The following is a 21,511-nucleotide window of genomic DNA, read 5'->3' as shown; positions in this document are numbered from 1 at the left end:
TATAAAAAAATCAAAATAAAGAAACAATTATATACAAAATAAAGGATAAGGTCACCCCGGATGCCGCACAAATGTCAAGGCAACGAACGAGAAACCGGAAAGGACATACTTGGATTCCAAACCGATACCGCTAAATGCCCAGCTGTATTCCTGGTAGAGGAAAGACGAAAATCCTACAATAAAGCATCTCGGAAAGAAGCTACCGATCCATTAGGGGAACAACAGCTAAAACCCTCAGACATCAAATAGATTGGTCTGATAGTTTCCCACATGGAAACTTCTTATGGATTCCATCTGACCACATGACTCAAACAAACCTGAAAATATCTGCAGAAACTTTCCTCAACAAAAAAATATAATCCAAAACATAAAATATAAGATGTAAGGATAACAATATTTATCCATGAAACCAATTTGGCAAAACAATTTCAATGATGTTGAAGGATTCTCTCTGCAAACATTTTCACGTCCGCTCTCATCGGCATGCTCGACTCATCGATCTGTGAAAGAAGAGTGTGCCATATTCCGATGTAAATAAACTACGATTCACACCTCCTGTTTACAGCTAGAGTTCCGTTTTACGATACACTTACGATGATACACAGTGCGTAACTTGCGATCAACTTAGTAGTCCTTTACGATGCCTTTGTGAAACACACGTAACGGGAACGTAGAACCACACGTAAACGGATCGTAAAATGATACGGTGATCGTAAGTTAAGAAGGCTTTGTGAAACGGTGGCCAGATCAACACAATACAGACAAAAAAAAGTATACCAATAAATAGGACACAAAAGAACGATCTGATAGTACTAGCATTTTATAACCTAGTTCAACATGTTCAAAGTCAGTAAACTTTGAAAGATCATACAGAGTGGTGATAGATATGCAGAGTGGTGGTAGATGTACAGAATGGTGATGTATAAACGAAGTGGTGATAGATATACAGAACGGTGATAGATATACAGAGTGGTAGTAGATATACAGAGTGTTGATAGATATAAAGAGTGGTGGTATATATACAGAGTGGTGATAGATATACAGAGTAGTGATAGATATACATATTGGAGATAGATATGCAGAAAGGTGGTAGATATACAGAGTGGTGATATCTATACAAAGTGGTGATAGATATAAAGAATGGTGATATATAAACGAAGTGGTGATAGATATACAGAAAGGTGATAGATATACAGAGTGGTAATATATATACACAGGGTGGTGGTAGATATACAGGATGGGGATAGATACACAGAGTTGTGATATATATACACAGTGGTGATAGATATACAGAGTGGAGATAGATATGCAGAGTGGTGATAGATATACAGAGTGGTGACAAATATACAGAGTGGTGATAGATATACAGAGTGGGGTTAGATATACAGAGTGTTGGTAGATATACAGAGTGGTGATAGATATACAAAATGGTGATAGATATATAAATTGGTGATATATATGCAGAGTGGTGGTAGATATACAGAGGGTTGAAAGATATACAGAGTGGTGATATATATACAGAGTAGTGATAGATGTACAGAGTGGTGATAGATATGCAGAGTAGTGGTAGATATATAGAGTGGTGATAGATATACAGAGTGGTGATAGATATACAGAGTGGTGGTAGATATACAGAGTGGTGATAGATAAACAAAGTGGTGGTAGATATATAAAGTTGTGATGGATATGCAGAGTGGTGGTAGATATACAGAGTGGTGGAAGATATACAGAGGGGTGATAGATATACAGAGTGGTGATAGGTATACAGAGTGGTGATAGATATACAGATTGGTTGTAGATATACAGAGTGGTGGTAGATATAAAGAGGGATGGTAGATATACAGAGTGGTGATAGGTATACAAAGTGGTGATAGATATACAGTGTGGTGATAGATATACAGAGTAGTGGTAGATTAACAAAGTGGCGATATATATACAGAGTATTGATAGATATACAAACGAGAGATAGATATTGTGGAAATAGATATACAGAGTGGTGGTAGATATACAGAGTGATGGAAGATATATACAGATTGATGATAGATATGCGGAGTGGTGATAGAAATTCAGAGTGGTGATAGATATACAGAGTGGTGATAGATATACAGAGTAGTGATAGATATACTGAGTGGTGATGGATATACAGAGTGGTAATAGATATACAGAGTGGGGGTAGATATACAGAGTGGTGGTAGATATACAGAGTGGTGATAGATATACAAAATGGTGATAGATATATAAATTGGTGATAGATATGCAGAGTGGTGGTAGATATAAAGAGTGGTGGTAGATATACAGAGTGGTGATAGATATACAGAGTGGTGATAGATATACATAGTGGAGATAGATATGCAGAAAGGTGGTAGATATACAGAGTGGTGATAGATATACAGAGTGGTGATAGATATACAGAGTGGTGATATCTATACAAAGTGGTGATAGATATACAGAATAGTGATTTATAAGCGAAGTGGTGACAGATATACAGAAAGGTGATAGATATACAGAGTGGTGATATATATACAGGGTGGTGGTAGATATACAGGACGGGGATAGATATACAGAGTTTTGATATAAATACACAGTGGTGATTGATATACAGAGTGGAGATAGATAAACAGAGTGGTGATAAATATACAGAGTGGCGATAGATATACAGAGTGGGGGTAGATATACAGAGTCGTGGTAGATATACAGAGTGGTGATAGATATACAAAATGGTGATAGATATATAAATTGGTGAAAGATATGCAGAGTGTTGGTAGATATACAGAGTGTTGAAAGATATACAGAGTGGTGATATATATACAGAGTAGTGATAGATATACAGAGTGGTAATATATATGCAGAGTAGTGGTAGATATATAGAGTGGTGATAGATATACAGAGTGGTGATAGATATACAGAATAGTGATTTATAAGCGAAGTGGTGACAGATATACAGAAAGGTGATAGATATACAGAGTGGTGATATATATACAGGGTGGTGGTAGATATACAGGACGGGGATAGATATACAGAGTTTTGATATAAATACACAGTGGTGATTGATATACAGAGTGGAGATAGATAAACAGAGTGGTGATAAATATACAGAGTGGCGATAGATATACAGAGTGGGGGTAGATATACAGAGTCGTGGTAGATATACAGAGTGGTGATAGATATACAAAATGGTGATAGATATATAAATTGGTGAAAGATATGCAGAGTGTTGGTAGATATACAGAGTGTTGAAAGATATACAGAGTGGTGATATATATACAGAGTAGTGATAGATATACAGAGTGGTAATATATATGCAGAGTAGTGGTAGATATATAGAGTGGTGATAGATATACAGAGTGGTGATAGATATACAGAGTGGTGGTAGATATACAGAGTGGTAGTAGATAAACAAAGTTGTGATAGATATATAAAGTTGTGATATATATGCAGAGTGGTGGTAGATATACAGAGTGGTGGAAGATATACAGAGTGGTGATAGATATACAGAGTAGTGATAGATATACAGAGTGGTGATATATATACAAAGTGGAGATATATAACGTGGTGAGAGATATGCAGAGTGGTTGTAGATATACAGAGTGGTGGTAGAAATAAAGAGGGATGGTAGATATACAGAGTGGTGATAGATATACAAAGTGGTGGTATATATACAGAGTGGTGATAGATATACAGTGTGGTGATAGATATACAAAGTGGTGATAGATATACAGAAAAGTGATATATAAACGAAGTGGTGATAGATATACAGAATGGTGATATATATACAGAGTGGTAGTAGATATACAGAGTGTTGATAGATATACAGAGTGGTGGTAGATATACAGAGTAGTGATAAATATACAAAGTGGTGATAGATATACAGAGTGAAGATAGATATGCAGAGTGGTGATAGATATACAGAGTGGTAATAGATATACAGAGTGGTGATAGATATACAAAGTGGTGATAGATATACAGAATGTTGGTAGATATACAGAGTGGAGACAGATATACAGAGTGGTGGTAGATATACAAAGTGAGGATATATATACAAAGTGGTGATAGATATACAGAGTGGTGGTAGATTAACAAAGTGGCGATATATATACAGAGTATTGATAGATATACAAACGAGAAAAAGATATTGTGGAAATAGATATACAGAGTGGTGGTAGATATACAGAGTGATGGAAGATATATACAGATTAGTGATAGATATGCAGAGTGGTGATAGATATACAGAGTGGTGATAGATATACAGAGTAGTGATAGATATACTGAGTGGTGATAGATAAACAGAGTGGTGATAAATATACAGAGTGGCGATAGATATACAGAGTGGGGGTAGATATAGAGAGTCGTGGTAGATATACAGAGTGGTGATAGATATACAAAATGGTGATAGATATATAAATTGGTGAAAGATATGCAGAGTGGTGGTAGATATACAGAGTGTTGAAAGATATACAGAGTGGTGATATATATACAGAGTAAAGATAGATATACAGAGTGGTAATATATATGCAGAGTAGTGGTAGATATATAGAGTGGTGATAGATATACAGAGTGGTGATAGATATACAGAGTGGTGGTAGATATACAGAATGGTAGTAAATAAACAAAGTTGTGATAGATATATAAAGTTGTGATAGATATGCAGAGTGGTGGTAGATATACAGAGTGGTGGAAGATATACAGAGGGGTGATAGATATACAGAGTAGTGATAGATATACAGAGTGGTGATATATATACAAAGTGGAGATATATAACGTGGTGAGAGATATGCAGAGTGGTTGTAGATATACAGAGTGGTGGTAGATATACAGAGTGGGGGTAGATATACAAAGTGGTGGTAGATATACAGAGTGGTGATAGATATACAGTGTGGTGATAGATATACAAAGTGGTGATAGATATACAGAAAAGTGATATATAAACGAAGTGGTGATAGATATACAGAATGGTGATATATATACAGAGTGGTAGTAGATATACAGAGTGTTGATAGATATACAGAGTGGTGGTAGATATACAGAGTAGTGATAAATATACAAAGTGGTGATAGATATACAGAGTGAAGATAGATATGCAGAGTGGTGATAGATATACAGAGTGGTAATAGATATACAGAGTGGTGATAGATATACAAAGTGGTGATAGATATACAGAATGTTGGTAGATATACAGAGTGGAGACAGATATACAGAGTGGTGGTAGATATACAAAGTGAGGATATATATACAAAGTGGTGATAGATATACAGAGTGGTGGTAGATTAACAAAGTGGCGATATATATACAGAGTATTGATAGATATACAAACGAGAGAAAGATATTGTGGAAATAGATATACAGAGTGGTGGTAGATATACAGAGTGATGGAAGGTATATACAGATTGGTGATAGATATGCAGAGTGGTGATAGATATACAGAGTGGTGATAGATATACAGAGTAGTGATAGATATACTGAGTGGTGATAGATATACAGAGTAGATATAGTTATAGTAGGAACTTGCTGAATGTCTTATAGTAATGGCAAATACATGTTGAATGTCCTATATCTAAAGCAGGTACTTGTTGAATATCCTATTGGTATAGTAGGTACTTGTTGAATGTTCTATATAGTAGTATATAACAGGTACGTGTTGAATTCCTATTGTTATACTAGGAACTTGTTGAATGTCCTATAGTTATAGCAGTTCCTTGGTGAATGTCCCAAAGCTATAGCAGGTACTTGTTGAATGTCCTATAGTCATAGATGGTACTCGATGAATGAGTGGAGATAGATATGTGTGTAATGCAGAGTAGTGGTAGATATACAGAGTGGTGATAGATATACAGATTGGTGATAGATATACAGAGTGGTGATGAAAATACAAAGTGGTGATAGATATATATAAAGTGGTGATAGATATGAAGAGTGGTGGTAGATATACAAATGGGTGATAGATATAGAAAATGGTAATAGATATATAAAGTTGTGATAGATATGCAGAGTGGTGGTAGATATACAAAGTGGTGATAGATATACAGAGTAGAGATAGATATGCAGAGTGGTGATAGATATACAGAGTGGTGACAAATATACAGAGTGGTGATAGATATACAGAGTGGGGTTAGATATACAGAGTGTTGGTAGATATACAGAGTGGTGATAGATATACAAAATGGTGATAAATATATAAATTGGTGATATATATGCAGAGTGGTGGTAGATATACAGAGGGTTGAAAGATATACAGAGTGGTGATATATATACAGAGTAGTGATAGATGTACAGAGTGGTGATAGATATGCAGAGTAGTGGTAGATATATAGAGTGGTGATAGATATACAGAGTGGTGATAGATATACAGAGTGGTGGTAGATATACAGAGTGGTGATAGATAAACAAAGTGGTGGTAGATATATAAAGTTGTGATAGATATGCAGAGTGGTGGTAGATATACAGAGTGGTGGAAGATATACAGAGGGGTGATAGATATACAGAGTAGTGATAGGTATACAGATTGGTGATAGATATACAGATTGGTTGTAGATATACAGAGTGGTGGTAGATATAAAGAGGGATGGTAGATATACAGAGTGGTGATAGATATACAAAGTGGTGATAGATATACAGTGTGGTGATAGATATACAGAGTAGTGGTAGATTAACAGAGTGGCGATATATATACAGAGTATTGATAGATATACAAACGAGAGATAGATATTGTGGAAATAGATATACAGAGTGGTGGTAGATATACAGAGTGATGGAAGATATATACAGATTGATGATAGATATGCGGAGTGGTGATAGAAATTCAGAGTGGTGATAGATATACAGAGTGGTGATATATATACAGAGTAGTGATAGATATACTGAGTGGTGATGGATATACAGAGTGGTGATAGATATACAGAGTGGGGGTAGATATACAGAGTGGTGGTAGATATACAGAGTGGTGATAGATATACAGAGTGGTGGTAGATATACAGAGTGGTGATAGATATACAAAATGGTGATAGATATATAAATTGGTGATAGATATGCAGAGTGGTGGTAGATATAAAGAGTGGTGGTAGATATACAGAGTGGTGATAGATATACAGAGTGGTGATAGATATACATAGTGGAGATAGATATGCAGAAAGGTGGTAGATATACAGAGTGGTGATAGATATACAGAGTGGTGATATCTATACAAAGTGGTGATAGATATACAGAATGGTGATTTATAAGCGAAGTGGTGACAGATATACAGAAAGGTGATAGATATACAGAGTGGTGATATATATACAGGGTGGTGGTAGATATACAGGACGGGGATAGATATACAGAGTTTTGATATAAATACACAGTGGTGATTGATATACAGAGTGGAGATAGATAAACAGAGTGGTAATAAATATACAGAGTGGCGATAGATATACAGAGTGGGGGTAGATATACAGGGTCGTGGTAGATATACAGAGTGGTGATAGATATACAAAATGGTGATAGATATATAAATTGGTGAAAGATATGCAGAGTGGTGGTAGATATACAGAGTGTTGAAAGATATACAGAGTGGTGATATATATACAGAGTAGTGATAGATATACAGAGTGGTAATATATATGCAGAGTAGTGGTAGATATATAGAGTGGTGATAGATATACAGAGTGGTGATAGGTATACAGAGTGGTAGTAGATAAACAAAGTTGTGATAGATATATAAAGTTGTGATAGATATGCAGAGTGGTGGTAGATATACAGAGTGGTGGAAGATATACAGAGGGGTGATAGATATACAGAGTAGTGATAGATATACAGAGTGGTGATATATATACAAAGTGGAGATATATAACGTGGTAAGAAATATGCAGAGTGGTTGTAGATATACAGAGTGGTGGTAGAAATAAAGAGGGATGGTAGATATACAGAGTGGTGATAGATATACAAAGTGGTGGTAGATATACAGAGTGGTGATAGATATACAGTGTGGTGATAGATATACAAAGTGGTGATAGATATACAGAAAAGTGATATATAAACGAAGTGGTGATAGATATACAGAATGGTGATATATATACAGAGTGGTAGTAGATATACAGAGTGTTGATAGATATACAGAGTGGTGGTAGATATACAGAGTAGTGATAAATATATAAAGTGGTGATAGATATACAGAGTGAAGATAGATATGCAGAGTGGTGATAGATATACAGAGTGGTAATAGATATACAGAGTGGTGATAGATATACAAAGTGGTGATAGATATACAGAATGTTGGTAGATATACAGAGTGGAGACAGATATACAGAGTGGTGGTAGATATACAAAGTGAGGATATATATACAAAGTGGTGATAGATATACAGAGTGGTGGTAGATTAACAAAGTGGCGATATATATACAGAGTATTGATAGATATACAAACGAGAGAAAGATATTGTGGAAATAGATATACAGAGTGGTGGTAGATATACAGAGTGATGGAAGATATATACAGATTGGTGATAGATATGCAGAGTGGTGATAGATATACAGAGTGGTGATAGATATACAGAGTAGTGATAGATATACTGAGTGGTGATAGATATACAGAGTAGATATAGTTATAGTAGGAACTTGCTGAATGTCTTATAGTAATTGCAAATACATGTTGAATGTCCTATATCTAAAGCAGGTACTTGTTGAATATCCTATTGGTATAGTAGGTACTTGTTGAATGTTCTATATAGTAGTATATAACAGGTACGTGTTGAATTCCTATTGTTATACTAGGAACTTGTTGAATGTCCTATAGTTATAGCAGTTCCTTGGTGAATGTCCCAAAGCTATAGCAGGTACTTGTTGAATGTCCTATAGTCATAGATGGTACTCGATGAATGAGTGGAGATAGATATGTGTGTAATGCAGAGAAGTGGTAGATATACAGAGTGGTGATAGATATACAGATTGGTGATAGATATACAGAGTGGTGATAAAAATACAAAGTGGTGATAGATATATATAAAGTGGTGATAGATATGAAGAGTGGTGGTAGATATACAGATGGGTGATAGATATAGAAAATGGTAATAGATATATAAAGTTGTGATAGATATGCAGAGTGGTGGTAGATATACAAAGTGGTGATAGATATACAGAGTAGAGATAGATATGCAGAGTGGTGGTAGATATACAGCGTGGGGAAATATATATACAGAATGGTGATAGATATACAGAGTGATGATATATATACAGGGTAGTGGTAGATATACAGGATGGGGATAGATATACAGAGTTGTGATATATATACACAGTGGTGATAGATATACAGAGTGGAGATAGATATGCAGAGTGGTGATAGATATACAGAGTGGTGATAGATATACAGAGTGGGGTAGATATACAGAGTGGTGGTATATATACAGAGTGGTGATAGATATACAAAATGGTGATAGATATATAAATTGGTGATAGATATGCAGAGTGGTTGTAGATATACAGAGTGTTGAAAGATATACAGAGTGGTGATATATATACAGAGTAGTGATAGATATACAGAGTGGTGATAGATATGCAGAGTAGTGGTAGATATACAGAGTGGTGATAGATATACAGAGTGGTGGTAGATATACAGAGTGGTGGTAGATATACAGAGTGGTGGTAGATATACAGAGTGGTGGTAAATATACAGAAGGGTGATAGATATACAGAGTAGTGATAGATATACAGAGTGGTGATAGATATACAGAGTGGAGATATATAACGTGGTGAGAGATATGCAGAGTGGTGGTAGATATACAGAGTAGTGGTAGATATAAAGAGGGATGGTAGATATACAGAGTGGTGATAGATATACAAAGTGGTGATAGATATACAGAGTGGAGATAGATATGCAGAGTGGTGGTAGATATACAGAGTGGTGATAGATATATAGAGTGGTGATAGATATACAAAGTGGTGATAGATATACAGAATGGTGATATATAAACGAAGTGGTGATAGATATACAGAATGGTGATAGATATACAGAGTGGTAGTAGATATACAGAGTGTTGATAGATATACAGAGTGGTGGTAGATATACAGAGTGGTGATAGATATACAAAGTGGTGATAGATATACAGAGTGAAGATAGATATGCAGAGTGGTGATATATATACAGAGTGGTGATAGATATACAGATTGGTGATAGATATACAAAGTGGTTATAGATATACAGAGTGGTGATATATATACAATATGTTGGTAGATATACAGGTTTGGGACAGATATACAGAGTGGTGGTATATATATACAAAGTGAGGATAGATATACAAAGTGGTGATAGGTATACAGAGTGGTGATAGATATACAGAGTGGTGGTAGATTAACAGAGTTGCGATATATATACAGAGTATTGATAGATGAACAAACGAGAGATAGATATAGTGGAAATAGATATACAGAGTGGTGATAGATATACAGAGTAGTGATAGATATACAGAGTGGTGATAGATATACAGAGTAGTAATAGTTATAGTAGGAACTTGTTGAATGTCTTATAGTGATGGCAAATACATGTTGAATGTCCTATATCTAAAGCAGGTACTTGTTGAATATCCTATTGGTATAGTAGGTACTTGTTGAATGTTCTATATAGTAGTATATAACAGGTACGTGTTGAATTCCTATTGTTATACTAGGAACTTGTTGAATGTCCTATACTTATAGCAGTTCCTTGGTGAATGTCCCAAAGCTATAGCAGGTACTTGTTGAATGTCCTATAGTCATAGATGGTACTCGATGAATGTCCTATTGATTTCCCGTGTGGGTTATGGTTACCAGAAGTAGAGGTATGCATGGTATCTAAAATTACCCTTAGCACTAGACCAGTAAACGTTTTGAAGCATTAAGGTAGAAGGTGTCTGGTTTGTCACAACGACCACTATTACTATTACCGGCTGTCGGCCATGATAATAGAGGTAGAGATAGAGTTAGGCATTGACCTCTAAAATGGACCAAATCATTTATACATTTTAAATTATAAACCAAATTCATGAAAGAATCCCACACAGTGATTTTTTTCTGAGACTTATTTTTCGACATTCCAATACACTATGACAGCATGTTTTTTTTGGTCTCGTAAACACCACAAAGGACCTACTTTGAGCACAATGTAGCAGAAAGGACCTACTTTGAACACAATGTAGCAGAAAGGACCACAAAGGAGTTTATAAGAGCACAAAGGACCTTATAATCACTGTTTTGTAAGGAAATAGTATTTTTTTTAAATCTGTGTTTCAGAAATGTCAATATATGCTTTGCTTTATCAAATTTCATTTTGGACAAAAACAAAGAATCTACAGAAATGTTCTTACTTTGTGAATCTTAATTTGTTGTGAGGAACAAAAAGTGCACATGGTGCAATAAAAAAAAAGGTGCAATAAAAAAAGGACTGCACAGCTGTCTTTTGGGTATATGTTTCGTTGGGCTGTTTGATGAAACAGATAATATACCTGTCTAGATAACCTCGATATGTAATTGTAATAAAAGTTTATCATCATTCCGTGAAATATATGGCCGTGAAGAATATATTTATGAAAAACTCTCTGAACTTTATACCTTCTAATAAAAAATTTGACAAAATGGTTTCTATTTCTCCCTTTTTTACATCAACAAACGATGAACGATGTCTTTGGTCGTCGCTTGTGTAAATGTTTATTAAATAAATATTATTGTATTTGATAAAGTTTATATGTTTTTAAAGACTATATTTTTTAACACCGAAATTTTGAAAATGTCATGTTTTAAATACTATCATTCAATACACTAAATATAGTTGACCTATTGCTGATAAATTCTAAAAAACAGACTTATTGCATATAGTATTAGTAAAATTAAAAAAGAAAACATTATTTTGTGCATTCGTCGACTTTGAAAAAGCGTTTGACACGATTTGGCGAGACGCAATGCTTTTGAATAATATGAATGGATGTATGTATAATGTTATTGTAAATATGTATCAAGGTACTAAGTCATGTATGTATTTCATATAACAATTCCGTGTCTGATTTTTTCCCATGTAATAATGGGGTTAGACAAGGCGAAAATTTATCGCCATTTCTTTTTTCTCTTTTTTTGAATGATCTTGATTCATTTTTCCAAACCTGTAATATAGAGGGCCTAAAATCAGTCTCAACAGAGCTTGAAGAAAAACTTGACATATTTTTAAAACTTTTTATTATTCTGTATGCTGATGATACTGTGTTGATGGCCGAATCCGCAACTGAACTCCAAAAACTATTAGATTGTTTTCTAGATTACTAATACACAGATGTATGGAGGCTAAAAGTAAATGTTGATAAAACAAAAGTCGTGGTTTTTTCAAGGAGACGACCATCATGTAATTTTCAATGTTTCTTTAATGAAAAAAAAACTGGATATCGTTGATGAATTTAGCTATTTGGGCATAATTCTAACAAGAACAGGTAATTTTAATAAAACGAAGCAATCAATGTAGAAAAGGCTACTAAGGCTTTTTACGAAGTGTTAAGACTAGGTCGTCTACATAATCTTTCTATATGTAGTCAGTTGGACTTATTTGATAAAATGGTGAAATCAATATTACTGTACGGTTGTGAATTATGGGGTATTGGAAATAATGAGATAATTGAAAAGGTACAACTAAAATTTTGTAAATTATTATTAGGTCGGAAAACATCAACACCCTCTTACATGATTTATGGGGAGTTTGGAAGATATCCTATAGACTTGGACATAAAAACTAGATTGATCTCATTTTGGGGGGAATTAAATTCTGGTAAAGAGACAAAACTATCATATACCCTATATGAATTGTGTTATCACATGTCTATTAATGACAATGTGCATTTTTCATGGTTAAACAGAGTAAAGACTATTTTAAATGAATGTGGTATCCCCAATGTGTGGGAAACGCAATCTTTTATGAATTGTAAATGGTTAGTTTCATTCATCAAGGTCAGACCTAAAGATCAGTTTGTACAAGTCTGGCATTCTTTGCTTGAAAACTCACCAAAAGCACTTAATTATAAACTTTTTAAAGATTTTTTTGGAAAAGAAGATTATTTTGAAATTCTTGGGAACAAACTGTCTATTGATTTTTGTAGATTTAGGACCACAAACCACAAGCTCCCTATTGAACAGGGTAGATGGAATAATATAGTTAGAAGTAATAGATTGTGTCTTCTATGTAATAAAAATAACATTGGTGATGAATTTCATTACATATTAGAATGCAAATACTTTGAAGAAAACAGGAAACATTGTATGTCACATTATTATTTTAAAAATGCAAATACTGTTAAATACAAGCAGATTATGTCTTCAAAACACAAATCAGAACTGATTTAAACTTTGTAAATTTATAAAGATTATCAACACAGGTATATGTGCTCCTGGCTAAAATGTACTTCATATATTGTCTGAGCAATAGTTCTGTTTGTTCTGTCTTATTGTAAATATTGTACATAAATGTCTTCTCTATACCTATGTACATGTATATAGTTTATTGAGAATAAAGAAAAAGTATGAGAAAAAAAGACCAAAACTCAGAAACTTAATTTTGACAACTGAACCATGAAAATGAGGCCAAGGTTAGATGACACCTGCAAGCTAGGCATGTACACCTTACAATCATTCCATACACCAAATATAGTAGACATCTTGCATACAGTATAAGAAAAACAGACCAAAACACAAAACCTTATCTATAACCACTGAACCATGAAAATGAGGTCAAGGTCACATGACACCTACCAGTTGGACATGTACACCTTACAGTCCTTCCATATACCGAATATACTTGACCTATTGCTTATAGTATCTGAGATATAGACTTGACCACCAAAACTTAACCTTGTTCACTGATCCATGAAATGAGGTCGAGGTCAAGTGAAAACTGTCTGACGGACATGAGGACCTTGCAAGGTACGCAAATACAAAACATAGTTATCATGTTACTCATAATAAGAGAGAAATTATCATTACAAAAAATCTTAACTTTTTTTTCAAGTAGTCACTGAACCATGAAAATGAGGTAAAGGACAATGGACATGTGACAGACGGAAACTTCGTAACATGAGGCTTCTATATACAAAGTTTGAAGCATCCAAGTCTTCCACCTTCTAAAATATAAAGCTTTTAAGAAGTTAGCTAACGGCCCCCTATGTCGAGCTTTCTGCGACAAAAGTCGCAGGCTCGACAAAAATTCAACTGGTTGTCTAAAAAGATAAGTCCTTCCTTAAATATATGCTAGTTTTCGAGTCAAAAGATATTATTAGAATAAAATATTTGAGAAAAAGATTGAACAGAAACCATAAGAATATAAATCTTTCAAAATTTCTTTTTCGTGCCTGAATTAAAATATTGTTTTGAACAGTCTTAAACAAACTTTTATTACTTTTTTCCTGTTACTGTGGATTCATTTATTTTCGTGGGTATCAATTTTCGTGGATAGAGAAAAAAAGACGTTTCGTGGTATACGTAAATTCGTGGATCGCTGATTACAAAAAAAATAATAAAAAAAATACGTAATTCGTGGATTTCTTTTTGATTTTGGAGATCATATTACCTCCTTGGTTTGATCAATAATAAAACAAATCAAAGTACTGAAGTACTGAACATCGGATGACCACAAGTTCTTGAGGATGGTCAAAAGCACTTGTCTCAGAAAAAAAACAACATATCTCTTTACCTGAAACTGAGGTTAATGTACAGAGATATATTTTTTTCTAGACAAGTGCGTGCGAGTATGATGAATAAATGACAGGAAATTCAACTTCACCGTAATAACTATTATATTGTAGTGATACAAATCAGTATACACTGATTTGTTGTTATATATTATATTAAAATAACAGTTACATATATATATGATTTGCATCCGTTTGTATATCATTCTATTCTACTGTTCTAATAATAGTGCAATGCAAGTGCATGGTGGACACTTTTCTGTAAAAATTCGATACGAGTAGGCATTCATATTTTCCCGCAAAAACAATTACAGAGTTACCGGTCCTGTCGCAAAACGTTCTTCGAGATATTCTTCCGCATGCTTTAACACAATTTTTCGGTACGTGTGCATTGATATTATCAATGATTTTTTACTTATATATATATATCTAACTACAAAACATTTTCACATTATTAATTTATGTTGTAAACAAAAATATTTTTATCAGTATTCATTGAAGAGATGTATTTATATCAAATGACAAGGAATGTTATTTTGCACTCGTTTATGTGCGCATATTTATCATGTTTATAGATCGGTTACAAACCCAAAACTAATTTACATAATGGAAATCTAGGCGATAGCAATACATCGGAGTGACCTCAAGGTCATCGCGATGTAACAAAAAAGAAGGAATTCATTGAAAAAGTTTTGAATTGTCAAAATCCTCGCTTGGTCATTCTAGGTTAAAGTGTTCATTGAAAACTTCTATTACAATAATGGACAGAGACAACTAGTTATTTGTTTGTTTTACAAATTATAAATTCTTGTCGTAATTTTATAAGGCATTCAAAACTCTATGATTGAAAGCTCATTTCCCTTATCACGATATAATAAACAGTCATATAAGTAAAAGGTGTGAAAATAAATGTTCCTGTCATAAACAATATTACCTACGGGCAATATCCCCGTACTTAATCCTATTGATTTTCAATCACCAGTAAACCAAACTATGACACGGTAATTAACAACTTGCAGTTATTTTCCATGAATACTTTGAATCAATTTTAAAAAGTAAATTATCACTGATATTCGATATATTTATTATTGATTTAATCAAAATACTTGTATCTTCTTTCAATAAAAACACGTGTTATGTTACAATGTTTATCGCTAGTCAACACTATACTAGAACTGCATAACATAACCGGAAATAAACATCCGACTCCATACACATTTCTTGGGATTATTCTTCGTTGAATTCTTAAATTCGTGGTTCGCTGTGACCCACGAAACCCACGAAAATTGGTATACCACGAATAAAAATGAATCCACAGTATGTGAACATTTATTGGGGGCAGTTGTTATATATTAGCACTATAACAGGTAAAGCTTTGACAATCTTGTCACCTGTAATTACATTTACCTGTAAGAATAAAACGTTTTGGTTCAAGATTTAGAAACAGAACGAAGAGGTTTTCTCCTGTTTCTTGCCACGGGTGTCATTCGGTTTATCGAGAGAAATGATAGTGAAAGAATATTTTACGGTGGTCAAGTATTGCGAGACGATCGTGGAATCTCTGGTACCGGATCGTGAATGTAATTAAATGTAAATTCTACTTCAGAATGTGTGAAAAAATCGCTGAATTTTCAAAATGCGGAACAAATCCGAACAAAAAATATGTCTGTCAAAATGATTCAACTTCCTCAACATTACTGTGCAATAAGATAAAGAAAATATGCAGTACTTTATGAAAAAACATAAAAGGCACAATGCATGTCTATGGGATTAATTAAAAAAACACGTTTTATGTACCTATAATGGTCATATTTCAATATATCATGATATATTTGAAATTTAATCTTTGTTGTGTCCGAAAGTACAGTAAAATAAAAGTATGCTCTTCCCTTAAAATCGTTCATTTGTTTATGAAAACCTTGAATTTTGTAGATTTTTCATCAAACTTGATCGTGATAGATCAGGCAACGCATTATTTTGATCGTGAAAGATAATGCGTGACCAGACTTAATACTCAAAAATCAATATTTCTTTTACCATTTGATATACCTGCAACTGGTTGAAGCCAGTAACTTTTTTGATAAGAACGAACATGAAAGCTATCATTTGTTTTTTAAATTCAACACTTTACCTCTAAAGTTAAAAAAATTTAACTTAAAACGTGTCTAAATCAGTGTGAAAAATTCAGCTCTGAGAATCGGACTAGTACAAATCAGGCAGACCGCCATTATTTAGCCAATAATATGGGTATGCAACGTTCAAACCAAAAAGTTAACCATCAACCAAAAACTTATAGCAAAAACAGCATCTTTCATGAAAAATTTGAGATTGAACGATAACCAACATTTTGTTATATGTATCTTTGTATACAACGTAGCAGATGTGGATTGATTTCCAATGAGACAACTATATATTACAGAATAAAGAATACCAGAGCGCAAATGCTGAAATGTCTCGTCTGCTTTACTTATGATAGTATATTTGTTGAACTTCTGTAATATTAAGGGTTTTACTAGAAGTGTCACATACTCTTAAAATTGTCAATGATTCATAAAAAGAGGTCAAGGTCAGATGAACCATGACATACAGATATCTACAAAAATCCCGTACACCAAATATAGGTGTTCCGATGCTTACAGTACCTTAGAAACTGACAAATGTAAAAGTTATGTTTGGCCAATTAATTCGGAACATGAGGTCGAAAGTATATGAACCCTGACCGACAGTCAGACACAGACATCTTACTATCATTCAATATATCAAATACAATTGACGTCATATATGAAACATGCAGACAGACATGTACACCATACATCAAATACCGTGGCCCTATAGCATACAGGTATGCAAGCTTTATAAATATAATGGGCATAAAGATGAGAATTCAAAGTTATAAATACAAAATAAAACATCTTAATGTATAAAAAAAACAATACTTAGGAAGGACGGACAAATGGACTGGTATTGATACAATTTACCCTAGTCTGTGTGGTATTATAAGATATTAGATCCAATGGCATTGCACGATTATAGCCCTATTCACCAGCAAAAGAGACCCGGGTCAGTCATGCCAATCTAGTTTTTTTTAATACCAATAACAAATATTAATTATCATATAATTGAAGAATAATATGAACGTCTTCGTAGCATTAAATCTTTTACGATCCTTTTCACGATCTTCATAAACCAGTACGTGATCTTTCACGATCCGAAATATCAGTTTTGTGTAAATATTTCTTTTTTTACCAAGTTTCAGATTATGTTTATACAAAATAACTATGAGAACCATTTGATGCATTCAAATAGAATGCCCTTTTTCGAAGAAAAATAGTTTATTTTATTGGAATTTGTGAAAAAATCATGTTTGTTTACATTTTTGATGTCACTGAAATGTCGAGGAGCAATATGCCTTTTGTTGTTTTGTAAAAACTATGTACTTTTAGAAGTGGATTTTCTCACATACTGATCATAATGTTCGACCATTTTGACAGACAGTTTTATTTTGTTGTAAATTTGTCCGTGTAATTAATTAAATTAGATTATTTAATAACTTTTCATATAATTTCTTTCACGATCCGGTACCAGAGCTTTCACGATCGTCTCGCAATACTTGACCTCCGTTAGATATTCTTTCACGATCATTTCTCTCGATAAACCGAATGACACCTGTGTTAGCGAGTACACACACATTTTGTATTCAGACAATGTACATTTATTGTTTATATCCTACAATTAATAACTGGCGCTTTAAGGTTCGTGGCATATAAACTCTTATGTATTTAATTATTTTGAAAACAAAATGAAAATTATGTCTAATGAATAACCATGATGAAATAATTGTTTTTTCCATAATTGAATCGTGCATTTGTGTATTGGATTACTTAGTTGCCTTCTTTCTAGTGCTATTTATTTTGTTTACTGACAAATGACGAAATAACGCAATAGTTAAAATTAAATATTTTACAAAACTTTGTCACGATTAAAAAATTAAAACCGACTGAATGAATTAAAATATGAGAATTCAATGATTATCGATGTCGAAATTAGCCGTCGGTAATAAACAGTCAGTTTGTGTAAAAGAAATAGCTACCAAATTTGTTAATTACGTATGTACAAAGTATATGTATATTGTATATAATCAGCCCTTCTGTATATTACTTGTTTTTATAATTGATTCAACAAATTTCGCTTGTCCAGGTGTCAATAACGGTGATGTTCACACCACGAGTAGTGATAAATGACACAATAACAGCGATCGATCAGTAAAAATTGCGTGCCGTATGCTGACTGTCGCCCCTCCTCTGAAAAGGACGCTAATTTTTATATAAAGTCTCGCAAAATTATGACCCATATTTTGGCACATCCCCGTTCACCCAATAATAGGAAGTAAATTCGTCACCATCATGGTTTCAAAGAGAAAGTAAAACGTTAATTATAAACGCCGGATTCAGTGGCGTCCAATTAAAACACTCGTTACATTGTTCTTTTGTATATTTAGAATCCGAGATAAACCTAGATTTTCTCGAGAAATGAGATAATTCATTATCTGAAATTGAGAAAATTAATTATCTGGAGATAAATTAGGATTATCTGAAAATCGATCAGAAAAACCTAGATTTTCTTAATATTTTGAGATAAATCGGGATTTTCTCCAGATAATGAATTTTCTGTATTTTCTGAGATAAACTAGGATTTTCTCGAATTTGAATTAAGCTGAGATAATCTTAGTTTATCTGAGATAAACCGGGATTATCTGAGATAATCCTAGTTTATCTGAGATAATCTAAGATTAATTAATAAAAGTGGTTCAGGCGTGCCATAAGTATAGCTGATATGATAAAATTTCTTTTCATATTGTAAGTTTTCACAGGTAGGCAAGAAACCTTCTTTGGTTTCGAACTAAATTGATATAACCACTAATTCTAAATTTGTTAAAACTGCGTCTAATTTTAAACTTCGGATATATAAGATAAAATTCTTGAACATTATTGATAATTATGAATATCTTACGATGAGGCTGAGATGTATATATAGTTGATGTTTATGTGTTTTATATTATGATATTCATATCTGGCATAGTAAGGTTAGCTGTTAGTAGCTCTTTGAGTGGATGGATGGATGGTTATTTAATATCCAGTGGCAAAACTAAATGCATAATCAGGACGAGAACATAATAATGTGATATAAATATAAAACCTGATTTGTACTAGACCGACACACTTGAGCAAGATTTTTAACGTGCTAGTTCACAAAGTAACAGTCCACAGAAAGACATGTCCCTTACCCGGACACATTATTCCGACTCTGAGCCGACCAGTCTTTGTTCTTTGTTCTTACTCCTTAATGCCCTTTGAACAGGTTTATATAAGCTGGAGATCTTAGTACAGAAAAGTCCCATTTGGTGTCAATATGACGTCATAAACAGGTCGAAATTTACATATTTTGCATAAAACTGGCAATTTCACGCATAGTTTATGGTCGAAATATATATGAGCAACATTCCCAGCCCCCCCCCCCCCCCCCCCCCCCCCCCCCCCCCAAAACAAAAAAATATGTTTTACCTTCATTAACTTCTTAGTAAAATACATATTCTGTAGCAAAATATCTCTTTGGGTAAAGCTGTTGCTCATAATGAAATATGAATGACATTATCTCATAATGAGGCTATTTTGACAGATTTTTGCTGTTTTGCACTATACATAAGAAGTTTGAAGCACTAATGCCAATCTATAAAATAAAATTCAAAAATATAAATACTGATGTCCGACAGCCTAATGTCTTATGAACATCTGAAAGATTAATAAATCTTTGATTTTCGAAATCAGGAGGCCAAAAATGTATCCTTATCATTCCACCGTTCCTTCGTTTTATTTTATAACTATAATTCCCCGAGAAAAGTAAAACTTATATAAGTTTTGGCTTCTCTTTATAGGGACATCTTTTAGTTTTCCTTGGACCATCCTTGACCTCTCTTGCAATCTTTTATGTTTTGAGTAAGTTTTATGAGTAAACTCTTACTATTGAGATAAAAATGTTGCGGCTAACTATTGTTGTGTTGTAAAAAAAAAAATAACAGTATTTACTAGACCTAACCAGTTGATTGTTTTTTAAAACTTGAAATCAGAATTTTAAAATAAATAATCTCCAAACATGGTTTTAATGAATAATACATTTGTACATAGAAAGGTCAACAGGAATATTAAAAAATATTGGACAGTACAATAAACCACACAAACAACAGACTCCTCCGGAAAAAAAAGTTGTACAAATAAAGAACAACGCATGGTTAAGATAGCCTTACTCGGTACAGGCAACAGTTGAAAAAAGGGGGGTTAAAATAGTTTTATGTTTTAGATTTACTTCATATTTCCATTCTCATTTTGCTCTGAATATCTCTATTATATTCATGTTTCAAGGCGTTAGGACGAAGTCGTCTTAAATATCAACATAAGATAACTTCGGATGGAGATGAACATACAGTATCATGGTCACCTTATAGCCTCCGTTTTATAATGTTTAGCTAATATTTTAATAAATGTTTATCAGATTCAAGGACAACTTTGAAATTCACAAAACTTTTAGGAGCAACATAACTGTTAACAAAGTTTCATTTTGTGCAGGGAGGGTGAGATGTAAAGAGGAACTCATAAGATGCCTTAACATTGCTCCTTATTTTAGTTCATTTTAGTATATATCTTTTAAGAGGGTCTGGATTGGGGTTTTTCATTTCTGTATTTTTATGTCGTTTCTCTCTATTCTTTATATCTTTTGGCCATTATTCTCTATTCTTTATATTTTGTGGCCATTATTCTATATTCTTTATATTTTAGCACCCAATTCTTTCCCATTCTT

At 33.4% G+C, this 21,511-nt stretch overlaps 1 protein-coding gene across 3 annotated transcripts in view; it reads right to left on the bottom strand.

The window, feature by feature from the left end:
• LOC127718017 (serine-rich adhesin for platelets-like) overlaps positions 1-21,511 on the bottom strand; it is a 39,629-nt gene that overhangs the window by 11,173 nt on the left and 6,945 nt on the right. The gene's annotated exons all lie outside the window — the stretch shown is intronic.

This window comes from Mytilus californianus, unplaced genomic scaffold (assembly GCF_021869535.1).
Source record: "Mytilus californianus isolate M0D057914Y unplaced genomic scaffold, xbMytCali1.0.p SCAF_1, whole genome shotgun sequence".
Taxonomy (NCBI): domain Eukaryota; kingdom Metazoa; phylum Mollusca; class Bivalvia; order Mytilida; family Mytilidae; genus Mytilus; species Mytilus californianus.
The sequence above is the reverse complement of the archived record's forward strand: the minus strand, read 5'-3'. Positions and strand labels throughout refer to the sequence as shown.